Source organism: Syngnathus typhle, linkage group LG2, assembly GCF_033458585.1.
Source record: "Syngnathus typhle isolate RoL2023-S1 ecotype Sweden linkage group LG2, RoL_Styp_1.0, whole genome shotgun sequence".
Classification (NCBI taxonomy): Eukaryota; Metazoa; Chordata; class Actinopteri; order Syngnathiformes; family Syngnathidae; genus Syngnathus; species Syngnathus typhle.
The window spans coordinates 2,815,190-2,833,413 of record NC_083739.1 but is presented as its reverse complement, the minus strand read 5'-3'; the positions used below and the strand labels follow the sequence as shown (position 1 = coordinate 2,833,413).

Sequence of the window (18,224 nt, the reverse complement as noted above, 5' to 3'; positions counted from 1 at the left end):
GGAGGCCGAGTGTTTCTCCTCTGCCCCCCTTGCCATGGAAGCGGACCCTGACGTTGGACAAGGTGGCAGCTATGATGGTGTTGGTCATTTTGGCATGCGTCCTGGTCTGCTGGGCCCTTCAGAGGTGTGCTGACCGGCACGACCCGATGGAAATGATCAACATCAGATATGACGGAACGAAGCTTTTCAACCAGACCTGTTGGGCGGTGGAGTTTGACAGCATCACCGTGGAGTGGAACGATTCCACGGCACCTGACATTTCTGCAAGACAACGCTGGACGACGATGCTACGACAGCCAAGAAGGCTGACCGCTTTGCCGTCCAAACCAGGGGCCTTTCCGCTCCCTGGTGTTCGGACGGGGAAACGGAATAAGACGAAGAGAGAACTCTTAAGCGAAGCAACTCATTTTCCCGACCAAATAGGGCTCGGGAATGGGACACGACAAACCAAACGTAGCATTGATGCTTGTGATATTAGGTATTTCAAGGCACCCGAGGATTTTGCCAATCTAACAATTAGTTTGATTTGCAAAATGAATCAGGAGGAAAAGATTGTGAAAAGAAATTGGATTTTCAAGGAAGGTGACGAGCACGCAAAGTGGTACAGTAATGCTTCATGTGTCCCCTTGCCCGAATCTCAAGGTGGTTATTGGGATAAAGGCAAAAAGAAACAGGGGGAATTTTCATTCCCAGCGCCGATGAAGAACTCCACATGCCGCGGTACATATCCCGAGTGGGAACCGTGTTGGAGCTGTTTGAATTTGGTTTGCGAAACGTCTCCAAATTATTCAGAGAGCAAGCGTCGGCTTAGCCGGGTACGTAGAAGCCGGCCCGACAAAGGAAGGTCGGCATTATGGGATTGCCAGAAAGTGTATAATGGCTTAGACCCATGTTATTTTAACGAGGGACAAATTTGCAACGACAATTACCACGTCATATTGTGGGCCTATGAACGCCAGGAGGAATTGTCACCTGTCACAGCTTCGGCAAAAGCGGGGAGGAAATTCAACCCTGGAAAAAGTCCGGTAGATTTTGAGTTTTGGTTGAATGATTCATTGCCGTGGCTGTGGCAGGTAGAAAGAGAAATTGCTGTGCCAAGCAAATACCAGGAAGGTCACCAGCTGTACGCATCCACAAGAAATTTGTGGGTTCAGCGAATACCCGCACCGGACGATTTGTTTGCAGTAATACCGGGAGAATTTGACAAAATTGACCAATGTGTAGTGGAAAAAAATTATGCTGGGTTGCATGGTCGGGACTGGATGGTGGGAAAGTCGCCAAGATGTGACCTGGATGAGATCAAACGATCCGTCCTGGGCACTAGGTGGGTTCACAACTGTACCAGTCTTTTGGCAAACAAAACGGTGAAGGGGATTTTACAGACGTGGGCTGAGATAAACATCCGAGACCCCGCCAAGACTTGGTGGGGATTTAACGGCTGGGAGATAAAGAGATATGTTCTGCCGTGTTTAAATGTAACTACAAATTATTGGGTCCAATATCAATTTATGGCAACAGTATATTCAAAAGAAACAGATATTTGGCCCACGGGTATGTACTCTCCATTCCTCTATGTAAACCCTCGGCCCTGGTCAATGACATGTAATACGGATAGAACAAAGTGTCTGGTAGCCTTGGCTCGTGAACAATGTATTACATTGCCGAATTGGAAAGAATATTGTGCAGACAAATATCAAGATGAGAAGTACAGAGCTGTCGAGGGAGCAGCTTGGAGGTATTTCTCTAAACAGAAAAAGTGGAAGCGTGAGCCCTCTAGCGACCGACATCCGTGTGAAACCTGGTTACAAAATGAGGGATTGCTTAATTTAAGTAAACCTGTGTATATCCCGTATCGAATGCCGGCACTGTTACAAATCGCAGAAAGCCGGGCGTTTCGAAAAAGCCTTTGTGAAGGGCGGCAGTTTTTGGGGTACGACTGGATTGGCCCGAATAAGATCTATAATAATGGCACCTGTTTTTCTCCTACTGAAAATTGGATCAAGTGTGGCCATGGGACGAACATTCATGACTGCACCTGGTATGAAAAGGTCGGATCGGCACTTCAAGCGGCTAAAAACGCCGCGATAGGTGTCTTTGGCGATGTGATTGCTGGCACATTAGCAATGGTGTTGAAATATTTGGGCGGAGGATTCGTGATAGCCAGTGTCATAATCGCCGCGGTGGTGGTGCGCGGCATTGCCTTAAAAGGTGATAAAATAAGAGGGATTCAACTTCCTCAAATTGTGTGGACAACATCAAAGCAGATTATGACCCGCCCTGGAGGGGAGAGGATCATATGAAATTGGCCTGGGTGGTCGGGAAAAAATATCTGGGAGAATGCTGTTATCCCGCTTGTTATAACGTGGCGTGGATAGTCCCAGACGGGGTTTATGTGAAAGAGGGGGCGCGATATAGCTTGGATCATCTTAGATGGGAGGGATACGCGCAGTTAACATCTACTGCAACTCTGCTCTGCATCTCTAGAGGGCCCCTATCTGCCTGCACAATTCTCCTAGAGGAGACTGGAGATATTCACGGCACCATTTGGCCCCTAACCCGCATGACATGGCGTCAGCAGAACGGCGTTCGATGTGTCACATCGCATTCGGAGTGTGGCCGCTGCTTGACCGTGAGTCCGGTTCATCTGCCGCTGCCTAGTGACTTTTACATCAGTCCGAATACAGGGGGCGGCCCGCGTCGGGACGAGGAGCAGCCCAGCGGAGCTCCGGTGGGGCTTGTCCGGCCTGCACGACGGCACCGCTGCTTTGGGCATTGGTCCCTGGATGGGACCTTTGTGGAGTACGGAGCGCCGTGCGATGAATGCGCAGATCGTCAAGATCCTGGCCCCAAAAACGGAATCCCCCCGCTGTCGCCACCTACGGATCCTCGACGGAGAGCAATCCCCGTAGATGTGGATACAGCTCCGTCTGAGTCCGAGGACGACGTCGAGATTGGCGAGGAGCGCGGAGATGAGGCTGATGATGAAAGAGAGGAAGCAGACACGGAGAGTACAACCGCAGGGATTTCAACACCTCCCTTGCTGAGACTCCTCGCTTTGGAGGCTCAGAGGGATGAGGCTGACGGCCCTTGTGACCGCTTGGCCCGGCTGATGGACGCCCTTGAGGAATTCTCCAAACAAGGGGCTGCGACAGCCACCAGCCCTACATCTACAACTGTTGAGGTTGTGAATATCTCCGACGAGGAAATGGTTGATTAAGCCCCGGGGTGGGTTGTGGACAGGGGAAATTTATTACCTGTCTCTCAATCCAAGGGGGCCGTGTCATGTAACATGGGAATTGGGAAACAAATGGTGCAAGAAAGTGAGTATGGATTGCTCCCAGGAATAAATTGGCAGGGCCGACATTCCAAATTTTAAACAGCAGATGGGGCAAAATCTGAGTAGGGTATTAGTGAGTGAATTGGCCAAACTGAAATTCCAAAATATTCCAAAAGATGGTGCCAAATCATTGCCAGAAACCAAAATTGAGCGTGGTCTGATCGAGGGAACACACACGAGAGCACACAGGTGGTTTTTATTATTCTTTTAATTGTATTTTATTTTACTAGCTTGGCTGAAATATATTCTGTAACCGCTTAAAGCAATATTATCACAGAATTGGACTAAGCTGCCCACCCTTATGAGAATAGGGGTGTGTTAAAAAGGGTAAAGCAAATGAGTTCTTGGTTTTATTATTTCATTTTATTTTTTGAATTTTATTTCAATTGCTTGGCTGAAATATATTCTGTAACGGCTTAAAGCAATATTATCACAGAATTGGTCTAAGCTGCCCACCCTTATGAGAATAGGGGTGTGTTAAAAAGAGAAAAGAAAGAGATCAATTCAAAGGCTTTGATTTATTTTGATTTAATGGATGACCAAAGTCTGACTTTAAAGTATTGGTTTTAAAAAAAAGGAGAAGTAAAGAAAAGAGGAAGTAGGGTGCCTGCTAAGGGGGTTTTCACAGAATTTCAGTGGAAAGAGTGAGCCGGAAACGAGCTGCCCGGAAAAACCGCAGGGGATGAGCGTGGGAAACTGGACAGTATAGAAGCCGTAGGCGTGGGAAACTGGACAGTATAGAAGCCGTAGGCGTGGGAAACTGGACGGTATAGAGGCAAGCGGAAAAGGGGAAGGGCCAGAAAAGTCTATAAAAAGGCCACCCTGGCCATCGACAGGGCTCTCTCCTGACCGCGGTCATAATGAACAGAAGCCGGTAGGAGTTTCAAGACTTTTTCCAAAGCCTTCGAGATTTTTGTGTGAGACGCAAGATTGCTGGCACGGATTAACTTGGATTCACTCAAAAGAATTGGACTGGACAATTTTGCTTGAGAAACTAGGTGAGAGGACCGACTCCTTCTGTATCTCCGTGCGGGAAGGGAGCCAAATTATCGGGGTAGTGGGATCCCCTCATGGCCAAAACTAGTTTCTAAATTAGATTTATAGAGATAAGATCGAATTGATCACTCGACTTTATTTCCACCAAAAAATAACCCCCAATTGGTACCCTCATTTTCCTCTTTTCTGATTTAATTGTTGCAATCAAGATTACTCCGGGATTGAATGATTGTATTTGCAAGGGCATCAGTGAGTGGAATTGTTCAGTTTTTGGAGGATTGTGATTTGTAATTTTATTTCAAGTTTCTTCAATAAAAAGAGTTGTATATACTCATTTAAATCGTTGTGCGCTAATTTGTATAATTTATGCAGTCGATTGTTTGTGGATGGGTTGATGAGTCGATTTATTAACGGGAGATTTTAAGAATTAGAGACTAAAGAATCAGATTTATTTCCAAACTGTGTTTTTGCCATACTTCTGCTAATTTGATTTACTTCTGAAAAAAAAAGAGAAGTGGGCTTGCGGCTTTCGCAAAAGCGGAACGGGGCCGATCAAAAGTATTTAATTTACTCGGGCCGCGTCAAAAACTACTTTGAACAATTTTGAGGGATTAATTTGTCTTCAGAATTAATTACAGGATAATAACAATTCGATTGAATCATCTTGAACCCGTATTAAATAGAATATCGTGTAGTCTGAGACAATTGAGTGCGAGGAAGCGCTTTTACGGTTAAGTGTTTATATATATATATATATCGTTAGAGTTAGTGAATAATGTGTTAAACTTATTCTTAAGCGCTGTCATAGTCCTACTTCTGCTATTTTGGCTTGCTCCCGGAAAAAAGGGAAGTAGGCTCGCTCCTCCAGCAAAAGCGGAACGGGGCCGGAGCAAAAGTATTTAATTTGCTCGGGCCGCATCAAGAGCCGCTTTGGATGATTTTGAGGGGTTAATTTGCCTTCAGAAGTAATTACGCCTGTACGGTTAAGTGTTTATATAGATAACATTGGAATTAGTGATTAATGCATTACAGTTCTCTTTTCAACCCTATCATTGTCATGCTGTAGTCAATCTGACTTTCCCCTGAAAAAAAGGGAAGTAATCTCGTTACTTCCCCAACCCGGCCAGAGCAGGGCCATATTAAAAGTTACTTCGGCGAGAGCAGCGCTACGGGGCGCTATAGACTAACGAATCCCTGAGGCCTCAACAGAGGCATCTAAAAGCATCCGTAACGAAATACCAACATCAAACAACTGAAGGGAGCCATCATTACGGCGTGGTCATACCGGCGACTTGCCTCGAATTGAGTTACTCGGCTTGCGCGTCGGATGATTTAAGCGGGATTGACGTCGTATAGAAGTTAGGTTGATTCCAAGAGGATTAATTTGACTCGGGTGGTCAGCTGCGGACGAGTCCCTTCGCCCCGGCTTATCGAACCCGTTACCGGGGAGCCGGAGGCACTTTATTGGAAAGTGCACGTTTGACACCATTCACTAATGAGAGATTCATTGAAAAAAAACATGTGCTCTGTCTTTGCATAAGAAAGGCCAGCGACTGGAGCCATGGGATCATCAGTACATTGGAAGTCCACTGGAAGGGGGGGCGGAGCATGAAAGGTTCATTGAAAAAAAACATGTGCTCTGTCTTTGCATAGGAAAGGCCAGCGACTGGAGCCATCGGATCAGTACATTCTAAGTCAACTGGAAGGGGGGCGGAACATGCTCACCATCCGCAACATCCGTCAGGTTGACGGAGGCTTCTACTACTGCAAGTCTGCCAACAAGGCCGGCTCTCAGGAGATGGAGCTCTTCCTCAAAGTATTTGGTGAGTGGGAAAATGCCCGTAGCTCCCAAGGTTGCGTTGCGTGTACATCGTATAACATCAAGTTTATATTGAATCCTATTTCGCCGGCGTATCAAGGTGATGTATTCATCTGCGCTTCGGAGCCTTTTTTTAATCAAAGATTTCAATTTACTATCGAGGAGGGGTCACCGACTGAAGTATCTGCGGTGTTTCAAATGTCGGCTCTGCTACATGATCCAAATGATCGGAATCAATTTGGCTCATTCTTCAGAATACAGACATGAAATGAAGAGCTTACGCGTAAAGGGAAGGCAATGTTTGAATTTGAATCGGAATAAAACAAATAGCCACGAATACAAAGTGGCATTGTGTAAGCAGATATTAGGTCAGACTGTGTAGACATTTGTTTGCTTCCAATCTAAATTTAGCCTTTGGGGTGGAAGCAAAGAACAAAACATTGCATATTCTCTTACTGTCTGTCCCAAGCTGCTTAAAAATATTCCAATTTGACAAGAGCCTATTCTTTAAAAAAAAACCTTGGTTTTCCTCCATCAGCTCCATTTGAACTGTCTTTATTTTTTACGCAATTCCAAATGATCGTTGCTGCTGGCATTGATCAACCCTGGATCATTTCATTTATTATTATTTATTTATTTTCTATTTTTTTTACTTTTCATTTTTTTTTATATTGGCTTTTAATTTTGAGTTTCCTGTATGTGAACCTTTATTTGGGTCCGTTTCTCTTGCGACTTTGCGCCTTGTGCACAAAAATCATGAAAACCATTTTGTCAAAAGAGCAAGCAAAATACCTTCAAATCTGTTGTTCGGAATAAATTCGAACAGCTTCCCAGTGTCATTTTGACATGACAGCAATGAAAGCTTTCCTCCCGCCGGTGCAATCACAGATGTTATGTCATTCCGTCTTTCAAAGGCCATCACTGTGGGATCTGATGTTCCTTCACATATACATACGCTTGCGCTGTTTTGAGCAAGCCTCACACTCCCTCAATTGCACTCTCGACAAAGTTCAAAGCTTCCATCCAACCGTGTGGGCTCGTTCGTTGAGAACCCATGTAGCGACGTTGGAAAGATGGTGAAAATGTGTTATGCAACATTTAGAAACCATAACCCCCCCCCCCCACACACACACACACACACATGCGGCGTTTTCAAGCTAGCTTTGAGTTCCTTATCTGGAGCAAGCAATCTCCCTTAGCACACTTCTAACGTTTGTGTCAGAATGAAAACACCCGGTTCTTCTCCCCCCCCAGAAAAAAAAGAAAATCAGGGAAGGCAGAATGTGCATGGCAGCAGAGGCAGGCTGGATATTTGAGAAAGACGTTTCATCTGTAAATCTGCTGAGAGTGGGCCAGAGGGTTTCCTCCTCGTCTTGACAGAAGCAGAAGCCAGTGATTTAGAAATGATCAGCACCTCGGTCATGCATCATCTGTGTGTGTTTAAACCTGCCGGCGGCGCAGCCTTCATCTTCTCTTTCTGACTGGCGCTCTCATCTTCTCTTATTTTTCTGGTGACTGTCTCCACCCTCCAAATACATTCGACGTGGCCTGCAGTCGAGCCCCACATCACACAACTGAAGAATGTGACAGCGGTGGAGGGCAACGCCGCCATGATTTTCTGCATGGCTGAGGGCGAGCCGTTGCCGGACATCTCCTGGAGACGAGCCAGCGATGGGCGGACCTTTGTGGACGGAGACAAGGTAGCTAGCGACCGACCGACCGCCAAAAGACCCATCTGCCATTGGAATTGTGCACAGTGTCTTCTGGTGGGAACACAAATGTGTTGATTTGGTAATGCTCAGACCCCGTCCCGTCCCGGTGCATTTTTCCTTTCAGAGCCTCGCTCAAAACACAAGCACGTCATAAAACAAACGATCCCAAAGATTCTGCTACAAATTGCTTGCGTAGATTCTCCGTTGTCCAGGTCACACCCGCTGAGCTGCAAATGGAGAGACTCCACACCTACACATTTTCAACTGGAGAAGATTTTTAGATTAAAGGTGAAATTTGTTCCCCCCAAAAAAACCCAATAGCAATTGTTATAACTCAGCCTTTGCGGCTTTACGCTGCAAACTGCTTGTGTATCCTGCAAACTGCTATTCACCGTGTAGCCTCCCTTCCCCCAAGACAATAACGAAGCAAACCAAAATGTCTTTGGAAACATCCACCCTAGGCTATTTGAATCCTGTAAAATGCATTTGACGTCGATGCAAAGTAATCGAGTGCCTGTGTTTGCCTGGTCTAGTTGAATGCTAAAAGCCAACATTTACAGGTCATCACTGCTATATGTCTTCATAAATGTCGAGTCATAATCCTTCCCACTCGCCATGTCTGAATGGGTGAAATTAGTGTCAGCCTGTCGGCCTACAAGTGCTGCCCGTGACCAGTCCATAATCAGATGCTTTTAATATTCATAATAACGTTGTTTATTTTTCACGCACATGCCGCAACTCAGGATGTCAATGACCTTGTACTTAAATTGACCACAAGGAATGATTTGAAATTGAATGAGGAACAGCTAGGCTACTTTGGGAATGGAATCATTGACGGACGGCGGAGGGACAACAATAACAACAGCGCTGTTTTGGGTTTTTTTGCTGGAAAAAGGTCACCACAAAACATTGCCATCACTCAGTTATATTGATCTTTTTTGATATCGTCAGTAATGATACATATAAGCAGCTATAATCATCTGGATTTTATGAAACAAGACAACAGCACTAGGAAAAGAAGACAAAAACTAACGACACTTTCAAACCATGCTGCCATTTCCAGCTGCTATTTCGAATACGTCCCTCGCACATGCCAGCCCCCCCATCTGAGAGTCAGATGCTTGCTTGTATTATTGATGCATTCTGTAAGATCTCTTCTACCTACTCCTCTTCATCAAGCCTTCAAACCGACGCACCATTTCTGCGCTTCCCTGTTGTGTGCTGGCCACTCACCTTCCACTGAGCTGCATATCAAACAGGCTGTGCTTTGGCCGCCCTGGTCTCTGCTCACACACCCCGCCAGTTGGCAGAGAGGAATGGGATGGGATGCATGCGAGGGAGGGGGCGTTTCCTGACGCAGAAGCTCCTCCCCTGGAAGGTGTCCTCTCTCTCTCTTCCTCCTCCTCCTCCTGGCTGCTCCGTCCATCCTCAGCATTCAAAGTGTTGCGTGCTCCTCCAATCCCATTGAGCCCGGCTGGCAAAGTAAACAGTCAACGTGTGAAGTGGTGAGCCACTGGAAGTCATTGGCTGATAGATATAGATAGATAGAGAGCGAGCGCTGCTGTGATAAGAGTGCCGATAAGCTAAATAGGATCAAGCTGAGACAACAAAGAGTGTGTTGGTGAACTGGGGGTTACATTACAAGAGCAAAATGTGCAAGGGAAGATGCACACTGCAGGGAATAAATAGCATGACCAAAGCCACATTTACACCAACAATGGTCCAGTTTAGATTTGTTTTCAACTGAATTTGTCTTAAATAAGAAGCAACCTGGAGTCATCAGCTGATCACTATGAGGTGTTTTTGCACTTTCTTGTCCTGAGATTTATATATATATATATATAGCTACACACATACTATATAAGTACACACTCTCCCTCCCTGAAGTGCCCCCTCGTTGACTCTAATCAATGATTAAGTCAAGAAATAACTGAATAAATGGAGCAATCTAAAGCAATTTGACGATCTCAAAGGTAAGAGCGTAGCAAAAGCTGACTTGGGAATCAGATTAATGATGCCTGTCATGATGTAATATTTCCTCTCAGGTGCAGTTACTTTGTGAAATATGCACGAGTCCAGTGTTTCACCTCCCAAACTATTTTCATCTCAACAGCAGCTGAATGAACTGAACTCGTGCACTGCCATATAGACGTCATAGGCTTATTGGAAATGAAAAGGTGGGCCTCCTGAACATTTGATGTCCTCACCACGGCAAATCGGTGCTGACCGTCAGCGGCGTGAGGCTTGCCGACCTGGGCCGCTTCGACTGTGAGGCGCTCAGCAGGATCGGAGGGCATCAGAAGAGCATGTTCCTTGACATTGAGTGTAAGTGGCCATTCCAGGATGTTTCTCGTGACTTTTGTCCTCCCAGCATCGCATGCACAAGTGTCGTAGAATACCTCGGCTGCGAGGAAATATGTTGGCCGCCGCCATTTGGCCCAATTTGCATCTGCTACTCGCCGTAGGACGAGGCTCCAATTAAGAGCGCCCTCTCTTATTAACACCTCCGCGATGTGTCTCGGACAGACGTACCAAAGTTCTTGAGCAACCACACCATCTACTATTCTTGGGAGGGCAACCCAGTGAACATATCAGCTGTGATGTGATGTCCAACCCGCCCGCCACTTTGCTGTGGGGGAGGGAACACTTTGCCATCTCGCCGGAAGGGACCAGCAACACTCGGGTGCACAACGCCATGGGCAAGTCTCTACTAGAGGTGTGGCAGAAGCATGAGCACACGGATGCATGACCGACCTACTTGTTGTCTTGTCACGTTTGCTTTGTATTTCTTCCGGTATGAAAGTCGACGGCTTGTTATACTTGTAGGTTACGCCGATGTCCGACAGGGACTTTGGTCGTTACAACTGCACCGCCGGCAATAACGTCGGCATTCGCTACCAGGAATTTATTCTGGCCCAGGCAGGTGAGTGTGACTTCCGAGCAAGTTGGCAAAGTTAGCCGACCCGCGTCAGGGACTTGACTGTACAAGGACTTTGTTGGACATTCAAATGCTAATGAGCCTATTTGTAATTATGGCAAAGTTCCACGTCCACTTGTATTCTCCCTATCTTAATCTCAAACAAAGCCGGGAGGGAGGGAGGGAGGGACGGTTCTCATTAGGGCTCAAACATATTGGAAAAAAACACAATATGGATTTTGCTAGATCTAACATTTTATTGGACTTGTTTTTCATGTGACATGGCTGAATGTGACTTGATCTGATTTTGTTTTTTTCCAATAGTATTATTGTTTTAGTTACAATTATATTGTGAGGCAATCTGGACATTCTTATTTGATAGTTTTGTCGTTTTGATGTTTGTGCGCTAATGAAAAAAAAATCTGAATTTAAGCAGTAGTTTTATTTTTCATTGGTCCAAAAAATATCCAATTTAAATAGAGTTATTTAATCACAGAAAATACCTTTGACTTGGCTAATCCCATCCTAACAGTTCCTTTTGATTCTTTTTGTAATAGTACATTTTTTTCAAGAGCTATTTCTGTGTGCGGGAGCAACATACCTAACCCACAGTGCTCTCAAGTGTTTGTTATTAGTTTTCTTTTCAGTTTCGAAAGGTGCTGGCGCTGCGACTGCCATGACTGAACGAATGAATTTGCAAAGCTCAGCTAAATGGTCATCACTGGACCTCTTCTTCTGTGTGAGCAGAATCCCTCTTCAACGGGCTGAGCCTCGGGGCGGTGGTGGGCCTGGGCCTGGGAGCGCTCCTCCTGCTTCTTGTCCTTGTGGATGTCAGCTGCTTCTTCCTGTGCCACTGTGGTCTGCTGATGTGCATCACGCGCATGCTGCGCAGCAAAAAGACAAAGAAATGGAAGAGGGCAAGGCCGCCTACCTGTGAGTGTCCTTTTCTTGTCAATGTCAACATGAATGACTTTCATGCTTGCCCAGGGAGCATCTGCTGTGGGTGTCACGGCCTTTGGGTCACGACTACATTATTATTATTTTTTTTTTCAAGCTAATGTGCACACGTGTTGAGTGACCTGTGTGGCAAAAGTTAAACCAAACCCGTGAAAGACTCAAATCTAGCTAGCTTTTTATTGGAGAATGAGAAAAGAAACCTTCTCTTTGCCGTCTAGGTGCACCTACAACAGCAGCCCGACCACCTTTTCAACCACAGTATGTCTCTGATAATGTCTTCTTCACAAACATCTCATCCTGCGTGTCTCGTTTGCATGTAGACGTTCACACGGATCAAGTGGTTGTCTCCGTATTTGACCGCGATCCATTGAAGCGTTCATGATTCAAACACAGTTGGAATTGTGCACGTCAAACACAAATTCAGCTTGTCATTCACTTCCTCATTTCATGGACATGAAATTAGGTTGCAGCAGTACACGGAAAAAAAGTTTTTGATGGCTTGATTGAAATTTGGTTCATCGAGAGGTCAAATGAAATCTTCGACTATCATCTCAAACAAGGGACCACTATTATAAGCACGAAGCAAGGGCTTTGGGTGGAATATGCCTTTATTTTCCACCCAAGGTTGGATGCAGGCCATTTATTTGCATCTGCAGGTCTATTTCGGGAAAATTCAACTCCATTTGGATGGGTAAATGAGGCCCAAAATGAATTGGAAAATCCATTTGACTTTGAGAATCTTCCTCATTTTCCAATTTGCCCTCTTGACAATCCCTGATCGAATACACTAGACATCTACCGTAATTTTCGGACTATAAATCGCGTTTTTTTTCATAGTTTGGGTGGGGGGGGCGATTTATAGTCAGGAGCAACTTATATACATACATATGTTTTTTTTTTTCACTTTTTGGGGCATTTTATGGCTGGTGCGACTTATACTCCGGTGCGACTTATAGTCCGAAAATGACGGTACTTGAAAAGTATTTCTGGATTTAGATGATTTGATTTTGTGCAACCACTTGAGGAAATAAACATGTTTTCAGTGTAGCTTCATGCAACCACTACTAAATGGCACTTAAGCTTGTGTTTCCGCTTTGGGCTTGTTACAGTGACAACGTACGTAATAAGCAGCTAAGCGGCGTTATCAGTCGTTCTGGCCCAACTTGATTGAGGGATGTCAATATGCCGCCGGATTCATCCCGAATTAATCCATGCAAAGCATGGTCGCAAAGGTGCCGGCGCTAGTCCAATCTGGGTTTGCATGAGCTCATGAAACATGAGATTGCTTAACGTCCTCCAATCAAGCACTTATTGTGCTTATTTGGCTGGATTTCACTCTCCTATAATCTCACTTGTCTTGTTGCGAGAGAATTTGTGTCCCATTTCAATGGATTTGCATCATGAAAGGACGCTGGATGTTTCTGTCGCTTGTGCCTCATCTTTGGGCTCATTCGGTGGGCCAAAGCTAGTCAGTCTCTCCGCGTACTCACACGAGGCTTTTTGAAATCGATTACAATGATTTGACCGTTGAAGTGACCAGTTACCAGTTACTGTGTGAATAGAGCAAAGATTGAATTATTCACACTGATCATCAAGTAAATAGTGCGATTTGGAGAAAAATGATCCCATTTCCTGAACAAATCCTTCTTGAGGCTGGATATCAAGCGGGAATCAGCTTACTGACAGCAGTACACGAAGGCGTCTTGCTTTCGCTGTCTTCATCGAAAGAATTTGAGAAGATTTAGAAAAGACCCTATCATCTCACACTTGCGGGAGAAAACCATTCTCCCGACATCTCTGGCTTGGAGCGCAGAATGCTAACCGCTAAGCTAAAGGATCCGCCTAGACGCGCGGCGGCGGCGGCGGCGCTCAATATTCGATTTCAAGGGAGGCAGAGTCTCAAGTGGTCGTTTTTTGTGGCGCTTTCGCCTGGAGCGTTGGCGCCGCTATCGTGATGGTTTTCTGTTTCCGCGTTTGTTTGAGCTTGTTGGTATTGTCACATGAGCGACCTGAGGCAGAAAGTGGAAATAAGGAAGCATTCCAAGTGTGTGGATTCCAACTGAAACTGTCGTGTTTGGATTGAGTGGAAGGAAGTGTCGGTTGATCCACGTATCAATTTCTTTTAGACAGTGACCTTCATTGAAGCGTTGGCGTTGGGCTTGGGAAAGCTAGCGAAAGGTTCAGGCTAGCTCCGCATTCGCACGTGATGGCCATGATGACTGACAGCTCCGTCCGTCCAAAGAATGAATGCAAATATTTCTCGCAAGCTTCCATCACTGCTGCCTTTTCATTCGAGTCCTTCCGTTCTGTGACCCACGTCTCATGGACATCCTCCTTGCCTGCTCCGATCATCTCCGCCGTAGTTATTTGCTCACCGGCCGGCGCTTTCTCTCTCTCTCTCGCTCTCTCTCTCTCTCTCTCTCTCGCTCTCTCTCTCTCTCTCTCTCTCTCTCTCTCTCTCTCTCTCTCACATGCACGCTGTGCTCTGAAAATTGCAGGAAACTGCCGATGAAGGAAGAAATTGGCAAAGAGTCTCTCAAGCCGGATACGATTGAAATCAAACTGCAGGGCGACTGCCGCATCCACCCCAAGCCGGACGACACATAGCATAGATGGGGAGGGGGGGCGGCGGCGGCGGCGGCGGCAGCAGCTTTCCCGCAAGAAAATTCGGATCACCAGACCAAAACCCTAACAAACATACTGCGATGGAAGGAAAAATGATTGTATATTTCTTGTTTTGTTGTGTCCGGTTATGATGCTTTTATTTGACCCCCCCCCCCCCTCCTTTTCTTATCAAAAGTATTCACAGTTGAGTCATTGCTCCCCCGCTGAGCTCTCTCTCGCTCAGCATCATCACGCTTGCGGGCCATTCTAGCAAGAGAAGCTCAACGATACGCCGATGATGTCAACCTTCTTAGTTTCCCTGGCGTGATTGGGCAAGCTTCAGTATGGACAAACTATTTTCTACAGAACAGGGGGAAAGAATCGTTTCATTCTGTGTTGCCAGAGAACAAACAAAAAGGGACTCGTCAAATAAAAAAGACAAAAAAGAATGATGTCGTGGCAAGTAGCATATGTGGGTTGAGTTGTTTTCAAAAGTCTTTTTCTAAAGTATTGACGCTGAGTATTGTTGCCACTGTTGTCATCTGTCATTACGCAATGGATGTTTTTGCTATTTCGGTCTCCTCCTGTGAGCTTGAACTGTGAACGTTTCGATCGATCCGAGCGAGCGCTTTGTCGGAGGGAACCAACCGACCAATCGTCAACATTTACCTTGATCTCTATGCGCTCTGTGCCTTTGATGTCTCCTCAAAGTACCCCCCCCCCCTTTCTCCTTTTGCTCGCTGACATTGTCACGTGTTGTACATAGGTGAGAAGAAAAAAATATTTTGCAGAGCTTTTATGTAAAAACACTATAAAAGATGTGACTTTTTTTTTCTTTCGCAAAAGGCAGATTCTTCTTTTGTCATGTTGTATTTGGTCCAAAGCTTAGTGCTCGTCCAACTTTTGATTGTTTTGTCAAATGTGCAGCGATCGCGTTCATCTGAATTGAGGAGGTCATTCTATTTGTTGAGACATGAATGTTTATATGCGCTGGGAAATGTAGTAAACACTGAAGAGAACATTAGTATGAGTGGTGGGATGACTACTGATGCTGACATAACAGGTCTGTCAGAAAGATTCCAGGACCGGCGGCGCAATCCATATCTTTCAACACACTTTTTCAGTCCACTCTGTGATGCCTTCGGATCTCCTTGAGCTAGGGAAGGAGGGGCAAAATCATGAGTGCTCGAGAACGTTGCTCCAGCACGGACGGCAATGATGTTCTCTGCCAGGAAGTGTCAGACGCTCAGGGTATTGAGAGCAGGTGCGAGTTGAAAGCACAACATTTGCTACAGGATCTCTTTGTGGAGGTGCTGCTTGATCGCCTGAGCTCCACAGAAGGACCATTTGGTTTCTTTTGTGACACCAGCCCTAGAACCTTTCTGACATACCATGTTGAGCTTTGTCAACTTTGTCTTTGGCAACTCCGATTTTATTTTATTTTTCTGCTGTATTTTTCATCTGATGCTGTGTGAGATGATCATGACCTCCCATGAATGTGACTCGTTGATTTATGCACTTGTGGACCGTGATTGACTCCCTCAGGCCGCCGCTCAGACCGTGGATTATTTTTCTGGTTTGTTTTTTTACAACGTGCTTTGTCGCAGCCAGCCAGCCAGCAAGCCTATTCTGCCTTTTGTAATAAGTTTAAGTAGAAACACGTTTACATGTAGCGCTTTACCTCCCTCTAATAGTTGCAGTGGGAAGTTGTTTTTGAGAGCAAATACCGAATGGCAGCAAGCAATGTCGACTCGTGTGCATCTGTTAAAAGCAGATGTTTAAAGCTTTTATGTTGTGCCTTGGACAAGATTTGTCCGTGAGTATTATTCGAATTTTGAAACAATATTTTAGTTTGGTTACATGTGATGTTTAATGCAAACCTATTCACCGTAAATGTGATGTAGCTTGTATGTGTTGAGCTAACGCACAATTTTACTCCTAGTTTTAAGACGGTCTTAAGAGGGCAATGGTTTGAGGCCATTCTACAAATAAACTAGCTAAAAGAAACCAAGTCTGATTATTTGGAGCGTCGTTAACTCGCTGTCTAGCTGGTGAAAAACTAGATGCTTCAGAGTGAGGACAGCACAGTAAAAGGACACTAGCGCGGCGGGCACAACCACGAGGAGCTACAAACAGCAAGATAACCATGAGCCTACCATCAGGAAAGCGGTATCACCCAGGTCTACCAGAAGAAGATCTAATGCCAGACCCTACAGAACCAGGACAAGTGCACAACACAGACGATGTGGACAGCACGGAGAACAAGGGTAACGCAAGCTACACAGACACAAAGATGAAGTCTTCACGCTCGCATACATCCAAACGTTCATCCGTAAGTTCTGCAGCGCTAAAAGCACGTGCACAAGCAGTTGCTGCACGAGCACAGCTGGAGTATTCATTAAAAGAAGCAGCCATAATGAAACAGAAAACTGAACTTGAGGCTAGTTTACATGTTTTGAGTAGTCAAAAAGCTGTTGCAGTTGCCGAAGCAGAGGCTGCTGTTTATGAAGGAGAGGAGGGTCTCTCAAAGACTGAACTGAGTCATGTGTTTGTAGAACCACCTGCTAATCCAATGCAACGCACAGCAGAGTATATTCAGCAACACACAGACATTTGCCATGAAGGATTCACGTCACGAGTCGATCCTCTCGCTTGCCACAATGCTGCACGTGAACAATGTGAAATGGCTATGACTACAAAGATAGACAATAAAGGCATGCACAGCGTGGAAAAAACGGATATTAAAGTAGAGCACCAAACACAGCAAGGACAGACGAATTCCCCCAAACTGTATCCGTACGACACTCCTCCGTCCAAACGGGTGCGTGTGATCTCAGTGTACAGTGCGCGTCGTCTTCGTGCCCCAAATTTCTTTGCGCCCGTTTGGACCTTCAACCCTAACCCCTCGCGGAATGTGCTTTGTGCAGGCAGGACGTGGGAATATCGATGTCTCTCTGTATGTACATGTGCAACACTTGTGTCATATGTAAATAAACATGTCCTGGTAGAAGAGGCCCTGGTTCCCGATGTGGCTTTCTCTTCGTTGCTTCAAGGACGTCGACGGGCAAGCGGCGGGCGGGCGGGCGACACGCACGCATGCACGCACGCACGCACGGACGCACGGACGGCAGTCCTTGTCATTTGTGACAAACTGTCGGTGAAATCACATTCTTACACAAACATCGATTTTTTTTTTTTGCCCTTCAATGGACAATTGGGTGGGCTTTTTTGTCTTTCCCAATAGAGGGCAAAGTGCTTTTTTCCGTCAGGGTCATTTCCAAGCCAGCATTATTTCAAATGGAAGCTGTGTTGCATTGAAATCCATCCTCCACTCCAGGATGAGAAAACCAAGAGAATTGTGCGTGCAAGGTGAAATGAAATGAAGATTTTAATGCGGCGTGCTTTTCACTTCACACGTTTGAGTGCCATCAACTACAATTTCAATTCCAAACTGCTTTTGATGCAGTGAGCGGGAAACATTTGTTTAGTGCGCAATTTTAGACAGGCAGCAAATTGCTCATGTAATTCTCTCTGAAAAATACTTAGTATATAGTACATAATAGTAATATTGTTAGTATATCGCCTTTTTTCCTCCATAACCAACAATCAAAGCCTTCTCATAAAATTACTCCTTTTTATCTCGAAATTATACCCCTTTTTTTTTTTTCTTTTCCTGAATTCGTGAGCCTTATGCGTAAAAGCAAGCGTGCACTTAAGATTGGATTCTGGTCCACGCTAGACTGACATAAAAAAAAAAAAAAAAACGACATCACCTTTCTTTTACCTCTGTGGTGATGAAACACATCATTATCAGACCAGACCAGAAGCACACAAGGTATCCGAGCGGCTTCAACTGAATGTTGACGCTAATCAGAGCGGAGG

General features: G+C 45.5%; 1 pseudogene; it reads left to right on the top strand.

Moving 5' to 3' along the window:
- LOC133150159 (neural cell adhesion molecule 2-like) overlaps nt 1-16,349 on the top strand; it is a 40,892-nt pseudogene extending 24,543 nt beyond the window's left edge.
- Nucleotides 16,350-18,224: the final 1,875 nt, after the last annotated feature.